Genomic DNA, 9,448 nt, shown 5'->3' with positions numbered 1-9,448 from the left:
TCAGCCTCCTGACCTCTTACAGGCTTCGGGAACTGGGGGCAGATCGTGCCTCTGCCTGGGAAACATTTAGTGTAGAAAGCAAGGACCCACATGGTGGTTTCACAGGCAAGAATCCCTAGCGACTCCACTGTCCTATGGCTCCTTCCCCCACATGACTCCGTTGGGGCCACAGAAACCATCAGATCTGAAGAACAACACCCTTTACCCCTGCCCCAGCAAATCGTGCCCCTGGTGCCTTAGAGTTAACTCATGACCAAAGTCTAGCTGTGTACAGGATGCAGAGGACATGGCGAGTCATGGGAGGGCCCAGGCCTCAGGTGGCAGAGTGGTAAGAGGTTGTCCTGTGTCACCCCACTTCCACGGGTCCCCTCTGTTCCAAGAGCCTACATTAGGTAGTCGAATCAGCAGAGCTATGTGGGGAGAATAGGCTTGCTTTGATTTCCCTAGGAGAGGTTAACTGATTCTGTCCGTTGTCAATCCTTTATTCTTTCATTTGTGCATCCATCCACCCATCCATCCATCCAACCTTCCATCCAACCTTCCATCCAACCATCCACCCATCCATCCACCCATCCACCCATCCATCCATCCATCCTTCCATCCAACCTTCTATCCAACCATCCACCCATCCACCCATCCACCCATCCACCCATCCATCCATCCATCCTTCCATCCAACCTTCTATCCACCCATCCACCCATCCATCCATCCATCCACCCATCCATCCATCCATCCATCCATCCATCCATCCATCCTTTTTTTTTACTCAGAAGACACTGAGATACTCCTGTAGGAAAGGCCCTAAGGTAAAGACAGAGATTCATTTTCTGACCTATTCAAAAATACTTAGTAAATGCCATCTGTGTAGCAGGGATAATTCTAGATGGATCAAATCAATTCTGGCTCTGAAAGAGCGAGTGGGGGAAGTGAGGCATTTATACAAACGTTGATAATGCAATGAGGGACCCTGCCAGGATGGGGGGGCGGTGGTTCAGGCGGGGAGGAGCATAGGCCAAGCAGGGACTCAGGAGAGCAGATGGCTTCCAGCTGGGGAGAAGGTGGTCAGCACAAGCCTGCGTGAGGCACTTGGGCTGAACCCGAGAAACCATCTGGGCTGTGCCTCTTGTGCCAATCACCTTCCTTCCCTAATTCAAGAAAGATAAGCAGGGCTTTTATACAAAAGTAAACATGCAACATTCCCAGCTCACAGAGTCATGACAGACCGAGAACCACAGATGTATTTGAGGAAAAGCACGAGGAGAATTTTGCCTCTGGGGACCTTGCCTGGTTTTTCACAGGCCAGTTTCAAGTAAAAATGTCATCAGTATCTTTAAAGCTGAACTTGTCAGTGCCTGAAGGAAAATGGTAATGGGGGAATGTTGAGTGGCCCCGCTGCAGTGATGGGGTTGGTGTAGGGGCCACAGTGTAGGGGGCCCGGGCTCTCCCATCCACCCCACAGCAGAAGTAATCAGTGCTGTTTGCGGCATTTTGGTTCTCTGGTCCCTTTAGCACAGGGATGATTGCAATTCTGCCCCCTTGACGCGAGGAAAGCTGGGGGACTTGCTTTGGCTACTGAAACATGAGTGTCAATGACAAGTCCCTTCCTTGCAGAAACAAGTGTGGGCTTGCCACACTCTGTTTTTCATGCCTCACCAAGAATGCACTTGGGAGCAGATGTGAAGGTGGAGCCGTGGCCAGCCCAAGGCCCTGGGGCACTCTGAAATTCCTTACCAGTCCACATTGAACAGGTGGCAGGAACCAGGGGTCAGCCCCCCTCCTCTCCTGTTAATGCTAAACCACCGATGGCCATGGGCTACTGATCCCACAGCATAACCTAGACTATCATGACCAAAATACCTAGAAAGTTCTTCCAGTGGTTGAGTCCCCTCAGTGGGTGTAAAGGAAAGAAAGTCTGGGAGACTGACTTCCTGCCTTCTTAACGACCAAGATCACTGATGCTGAAGGCATGTGAGATTTGCACAAAGACCATCATGGTCTGAGTCTCGTTCTGCGGCGTCTCAGAACACCATGGAGGGCCCTTCCACGGGGCTTCTTAGGCCAGGGAGCTTGGCATTAATGGAGTCAAACACGGATGGGACTTCCCTTTCTCCCGTGATGCTGTAGATGCCAGGGACTGACTGAGCATGTGTCTGCCTAGAGCTGAACAGAAGGGGTACAGGTTGGACAGAGACACACTGCAATTCTCAGACTCCCCCCTTGCAACCACGTTCAGGATAGGATTTTAGGGCCTGCCAACCAGACAGATTCATGGGAGAGTTTGCTAAGGCGGACCGAGGTAGACCCCGCAGCCAACACAACAGTTTCCCGGCTTCCCAGCTTCCTGTCTGTGCTCGAGAAGCTGGAGGTCTTGTTCGTGAGGTTGGATGGAGCAGCGACCCATAGCACTAAGTAGCACGGTAAATAGACCACATGCCCCCTTGAGTCTGCCCACCTAAGCACAGTGCCTGAGTGCCACTGTGACAAGCAGAGGGGCCCAGGAAGCACTGAAGTGGGTCTTACCGGGTAAGTGAGGAAGAGCGGGTAGGGCAGGGCTCTCCACAGGGGATGATGGCTGGGAACTTTCAAAGTAATAATCCCTTTCCAAGAACCCAGAGGCTATGAGCACGTGCCCTTAGAACACTTAGAACATTCTAGAAAAAGGATATGTTAAAAATGGAAGTTCTGCCTCCTCACTCAGAGTTTCCCAAGGCGCAGGTCCACACCCCCGCCTCAGGACAGCACTGAAGCCTGATGTGGGACCATGGCCTGAGGCCATGTGAGACCAATGGAGCTGAGTGTGGATGCCTGCTGCCTGATTTCTAGCTCAGGACGAGCTGTGTGGCCTCTGGGCCTCTGCTGACTTTCCCCCAAGTGGGGGTCATCTCCATCTTTTGCAAATATTGTGAAGATGCTGATAGAGGGGACAATTTACCAAGAACATAAACACTGCACGTGTGAGTTCTGTCGGGAGGGCGAGAAGAGGCTCGGTTCTGGGAAGAGGCAAGAATCCCATCTACAGGAGGGAAAGCCCTGGAAAGGCACAGAGGAAAGAGTGTGGAAGATCCAGGAAGAGCGAGTGGCCTGAATATGCTGGCCCAGCAGGTGTTCTCTGTGGGCCCCTATGGCCCCTGCACAGCCCCAAGTCCCTGCCTGGCCCCCCAGCCACCATGAGTTGGTGCCGATAGCAGGCTCAGAACCCTCAGGAAGCACCCGTTGGGGAGGGTCTGGAGGGAGGTGGCGACATGACAGCCCGGCTCCCATGCAGACCACCTAAGACTTTCTTAGGTAGTAGATGATCTTCGATGTCCTGAATGCACCATCCAAATGGCAAACGTTTACCATCATCCGCAAAGTTTCAGAATCACACCGTGGTAAAGGCGAAGGCTCCTTTTCCGCCAGCCACTGTCTTGTCATAGCATCTCTCAATTTCTGTTTGAGTAGCCAAAGCCAGCTCAGTGTAGACAGATGACCCTCACTGTACCCTGACCCATCTCAGGGTAGGACTAAGATTTCGTTCACCTTTGAGAGAATCTCAGACAGATGGACCCAATGATGACCCCAGTGAAATCAGATCTCCTTACTCCGAGGCCGCTGTCTCTTTCAACCCCATTCCTCCTGCTCTCCTTCCCACCCCAGGAAGCCAGAGGACCTCCCTTCCCCTGACTCTGCCAGCCACGCACGCACACACGCAAGAATACAAGCACACGCACACACCATTCCCGTCACGCATGTCTCCCCATCCCACGGAGCTGGGTCTTGCTAAGCTGACCCGAGGAACCAAGAGTCAGCTTGTGTAACCATGGGATTAGAGGCTGTTGCTGCGACTCTGCTCACAGGTAAGTCACAGCAAGGAATGGAGCAGAAGCCCAGTGGGAGGGATCCTGGCAGCCCGGTGGAGAAAAAGGTGAGAGGTTCAGAGTCAGGCAGGTGTCGGGGACAGGCCACCCCGCAGGCACGGGCTCCCGTGTGGGTGGCCTGGCCCTCTGGATCTTATCTGCTCCCCAAACGTCTGCACAGCTTTCTCAGCAGCACAAAGTAATTCCCCTCATTCCAGAAAATCCTACTCCTCAGGAACGTGGCCGGGAACGAAATGCTAGAATTCACTGCAGGGAAGTCAGCGGAGGGCACCCCCCAACCTCCCATCTCCACCCGGAGCAGCGTGACTGTCCAGGCCCCAAACCAGATGTAATTTGTCCTCTCGCTACCCGGGCGTGGCCTGCAGCCGCAGGAAATGAAGCTGGAGATAACGGGCGCCCTGAACTCTGCAGCCACATTTCCTGGAACTTCTTGAGATAAAGCGAAAATAAGCAGACTGCCTCCGAGCTGCAGTGCTTGACCAGATGGCCCTTGTCAGCCCCGGGGACTGATCCCTCGACCGTGGGATCCGGGCCCAGGGGTGTGTGTGCAGGAAGCCCCACTGGGTGCGCCACGCACTTCAGCCAGGCTGGCTGGAAGCCTAACGAGAAGACTGCTCGCGGCCGTATTTGCCCAGACTTGATTCAAACGCCGTCCCCAAGCAAACGCGATCCCCAAGCAAATGTGACACCTCTACTGCCACCAGTGACCTCTCCGTCCACAGATCTCTGGGGCTCTGGGATCTCCACCTGCCTCCTGCTACCTTACAGCTCTCATCACTCACCCTCTTATCTAATTCACCATCTAGACATTATGCTCCTTAAGGGCATAGCGCTGGTGCAGCTCGGGTCCTGGGCACCTTGCTGTGCCACCAAAATTGTCCTCATTGGTTACTGCCCCAGTCCGAGCAGTGCGGCCAGCAGCCAACCTCACCCTCAAGCAGTCTCGAGAAACTGCCTTGGGCTGCAGAAATCTGCTTCCGCCACAGCCACACCCTCTTCCTGAGGCAGCTGCAGCCTCCAGCGGTGGGTGAGGAAACAGAAGTCCTGCTGCCCTCGTCCCAGCCTGGAGCAGTTCTGAGGGGCGGTCCCATCTCGGGTGAGCTGAGCCATCAGTGACCGACCACACCACATGGCAGCCTGACTGCCCCCCTACCAGCTCTCTGTCTCCCTCCCCTCCCCTTCCCCAGTACTGAGCCTGAGAGCAGGAATGCGCTTCCCACACACTAACATCCTCACCTCAGAGCTGGCTTCCGGGGCAGTCCACCTCCAACAGAGGGCCTGGTTAATAAATCCCATCAGCATCATGGAACGGCCAAAAGCTCCGTGATAAATCCCATCAGAGGGCAGCTCATGGGGGCGAGTCAGCTGACCACTGCAAGCAAGAGCCATGGCCTTACCAGGAAACACGCACCATGTGGCACCGGACCCTACATGGGAGAAGCTGGAGGCGTCGGACCCATGGGAAAAGGCAAGGATGGGCCCGGAGGTACACCTCAGGCAGTTCTGGCCGGAAGGCTGTTTCATAGTGATGGATAAGAAGGACCACAAGACCCTTATTCTGGGCAGAATGAGACCATTTTGCTAATCACCCTCAATCTGTCATTTCTGCTATTCTTGCCGAAAGAAAGTATCTTGCATTCTGGGACATGCCACAGCTTAGAGAGAGACAGAGAGTGACAGTTGAGGGAGCGAGAGCATTCCTTCCTTCCTGGGCTGCAGCGCCTGCCTGGGCTTCTCAGGAAGTAAAGCATTAGAGAGGCGCCTGGGTGGTGCAGTCGATTTAGCATCCGACCTGATGATTCCTGCTCAGGTCATGATCTCAGGGTTGTGAGATTGAGCCCCGTGCCGGGCCCTGTGCTGGGCCTGTAGTCTGCTGTGGAAAAAAGAAGAAAGAGGAGGAGGAAGAGGAGGAGGAGGAGAAGAAGAAAGCATTAGAGGGAAGGATGCTTCCTGAGGAAGACGCTGACCCAAAAATGCAGTCGTTTGGGTTGCTGTAAGCAGCAACCCAAACGACTGCATACTGAGACCAAAGTGTTTCTACATCTGGTATAAAAGCCCTGGTGATGAGTTGGGTTTTGTTTTTTTATTTTTTTGTTTGTTTTTTAATTGCAGACCAGACTCCTAGGTCAAGAAAGATCAGTGAATGACCAAGAACAGGAACAACAAAGGATCTGATGGGGATCAGACCTCCCTTAGCTGCTCGCCACATCCAGTGGCCATAGATCGGTGGCAGCTGTGGGGACACCAGCGGAAGGACCAGTGGGACTGCCAGGACCACTGGCAATACTCTATGTTACTGTTCACACAATTCTATGCTATCCATAATTAAGTTTAATAAACCAGACAGATCTTATTCCTTGTCCTCCATCATTTTATCATCTTTGAAAGGAGTGGAGCCAAACAAACCTCTTGAGACATTATCAAACAAAGAGAAGCTCGGATATCATGAAACTCGAGTGATCCTTACGATAAGGCCCCGGGGGCTGGAGTGGGCAGAAGGGAGAAGGAGCAGCCCCGTGGGATACGGCTTCATGGGTGCGCTCCTCAGAGCAGACAGCTGGGCTTCAGAAGCGCAGGTCTTGGAGCTGAATAGGCCCTTGGAAACCATCATGTCCCCCCAGCCCCAGACACCCACCGGGGAGTTCGGTCTCCTTATGACCATTCCTGGCTGCCCACGTGTCAGGACCTCTCTCTCTGGGATCCAGTACCTTCCCATGCACACAGAACCGCATCAGAAAAGAAAGTAGGGCCAACACATTTGTCAAACCCACAGAGTCTATCACACTGAGAGGGGACGCTGATGTAAGCTGTGGGCTTTGCATGGTGATAATGGGTCCCCTTGTCTCCCCCAGTGTAAAACTAGACCCCTCCCCAGTGTGTGGTATGCCTGCGTGGGGATGGGGTCTATGGGACTGTCTCCACTTTCCTTTTTTTTTTTTTTTTAAGATTTTATTTATTTATTTATTTATTTATTTGACAGACAGAGAGGGAGAGCCCACATGCAGGGGTAGTGGCAGGGAGAAGGAGTAGTGGGTTCCCTCTGAGCAGAGAGCCTGATGTGGGACTCGATCCCAGAACCCTGAGATCCATGACCTGAGGTGAAGGCAGAGGCTTAACCCACTGAGCCACCCAGGCACCCCTTGACCTTCTCACTTAAGCAGAATAAAATCCATGGCTAGTAAGTATTGTGAGAGACTAAGTTCTGAGCTGGAGGAATTTGGGTCTAGAAAAGAAAGAAGATGTCAATAAATACTCATTTAATTAATTATGTGCAATGTCCTCATCTTTATAAGGGCTGCTAATCTGGGGCACACGGGGTTCTCCTTGTGCCCAGATGCCCTTCTTGTCACCCTACTTCAGTTCCTAGAGGGCCTGCCTTCTACCATGGCTGAACTTTGAGATCAACTAGTCCCATCACTTCCCTTTGTCGTTGGTCTCATTTAATGTAGATATGGAAAAAAAATAACCCAAGATGACTTATTGTTGAAAGAAAACGAGATAAGTTTCAAGAAGGGAAAGAATTTTTTTTTCTTTACAGTAAAGCTCAGGAAATACAACTTTCTAGATAAGTTTAAAAAAAAAAGACAAGACTCTAAATTTCTTCCAATGCAAAAATACCATTTCTTTTGAAAACCAAATGTATCATTCATGTGTCTCCAACTACAGTTGTTTTTCTTTTAATTTGTTGTTTTCTTTTAATTTTTAATATTTTTAAATTTTTTTTCAGATTTTATTTATTTATTTGACAGACAGAGATCACAAGCAGGCAGAGAGGCAAAGAGGAGGAAGTAGGCTCCCTGTTAAGCAGAGAGCCCCATGGGGGACTTGATCCTAAGACCCTGAGATCATGACCCAAGCCGAAGGCAGAGGCTTAATCCACTGAGCCACCCAGGCGTCCCTGTTTTTTTTTTTTTGTTTTTTTTTTAATAAGAAGTGCAGATCTGGGATGGGAGGGGGGTGATTAATTTCAGGCTGCTCGCTTTCTCTGTGAGCATTAAACAAGCATGAAGAGTAAGATAATCCTTCTCATGCCCTTCCCCTGGCTCTTCCCACTGCCCCCAAGGGCTTCTTCCAAAGTTATTTCAGTTATTGTAGTTTCTGGCCCTAAGCCAACATTTTTGGCCAAGTACGTATTGGGAGCTCTGTACTGTCCACAGGGTTTCGGCACCCATGTGTGGTTTTGTGTGTGTGTGTGTGTGTGTGTGTGTGTGTGTGTGTGTGGTTGTGTGGTTGTGTGTGTGTGTGTGCTGTTAACTCCTCTCATCCTGCTCCTCTAGTGGTACAAAACCTTTCGAGAGTCCTCGGGAACAACTCTGCAAAATGCTGTACCAGAACCTTCTTATCTAGTGCTTTGGAAAGACAGCACTGACAAGGGCCTCCCGCTGAGCAATCTGAAGACTGAGGACCACGTTTACATGGGGTCAAACAGTCCCCTCTCAAGGCCACCAGGCCCAGCAGCCCTGCCTCTGCAGCATATCATCTGGACGGGTAATTGACCTCCTCTTTGAACCACATCTGTAAACCACAGATAATTAAACCCACCGTCCCAGGGTTGGCATGAGAATAAAACCAGACCCAGGGTTGGCATGACCGTGTCTGCAGTGAGACCGTGTCTGCAGTGAGCCCGATCGCCCTCCCCCTATTCCCCTCCCCATGGCTCTGGATCATGTCCTCCAGACGCTGGCTGCCAACATGCTGCCCCAGGAAGTGGCCAGGGGATGAGCCGAGGCCGGTTGTCTCCACTTGCCCCTCTTTTTAGCCCCAGTCACAAGTCCACGGTGACTCTCCCTTCCCCACACTTGAAAGCATGCATGAACTCAGCATCTCATCACAAAAGACTGAGCAGCTTATCAGGGGTCTCAAGTGTCTTTGTTTTGTCTGCCAAGCAGACTATAAGGTATCAGAAGACAGGCTTGGGGTTCCTATTCCTACTGTTCCCTCCCAGATGACCTGGACAAACCAGGGCGATCCACTGGTGTTTGGTGCTGGACAGATTTGCCCAGACCCTGTGAATGCAGGTCCCGGAGGGCTGCTGTTGGAGAAGAATCCACCCTGATGTGGCTGTGCGGTTCACAGACAGCTCTGGGAGCCTAAGGTTTGGTCCCCTAGAGGAGAGATCACGGCCCTCCCACACCCGAAGCTCATGCCTCTTCTGTCCCCTGGACAAATCTTGGAAGGCAGGCATGTGCCTGATGTCAGCAGTTGCCCTTCCTCACTGGAGTCTCCCCTATGCCCACCAGATACCCCAAGACCTACATAATCTCAACTTCTGTAATGATCACTCACTTTTAAACCAGTTGTGAAATTCACCTCCTTGAGCACTAAAGCCTTCTATTTTACTTTCCAGAAGTTCTTGGTGTTACGGGGGGGGGGGGGGGGGGGGGGGGGGGGGGGGGGGGGGGGCGGGGGGGCGGAGGGGAGTACTACTATCTTGCACAGTAATAGTCTGTAAAAGCTGATTCCAGGAAGTCAGAAGCCCAAGCTGGAAGCCCAAATCCACCACGAGCAACTAGTTCTGAGCCACTAAATAAATAGCAGTATTCCTCACCTATAAAATAAAGGTAATAATGCTTCTACCACCAGAACCTCTG

This window comes from Mustela erminea, chromosome 7 (genome assembly GCF_009829155.1).
Source record: "Mustela erminea isolate mMusErm1 chromosome 7, mMusErm1.Pri, whole genome shotgun sequence".
NCBI lineage: Eukaryota > Metazoa > Chordata > Mammalia > Carnivora > Mustelidae > Mustela > Mustela erminea.
This window is presented reverse-complemented; position numbering follows the sequence as displayed.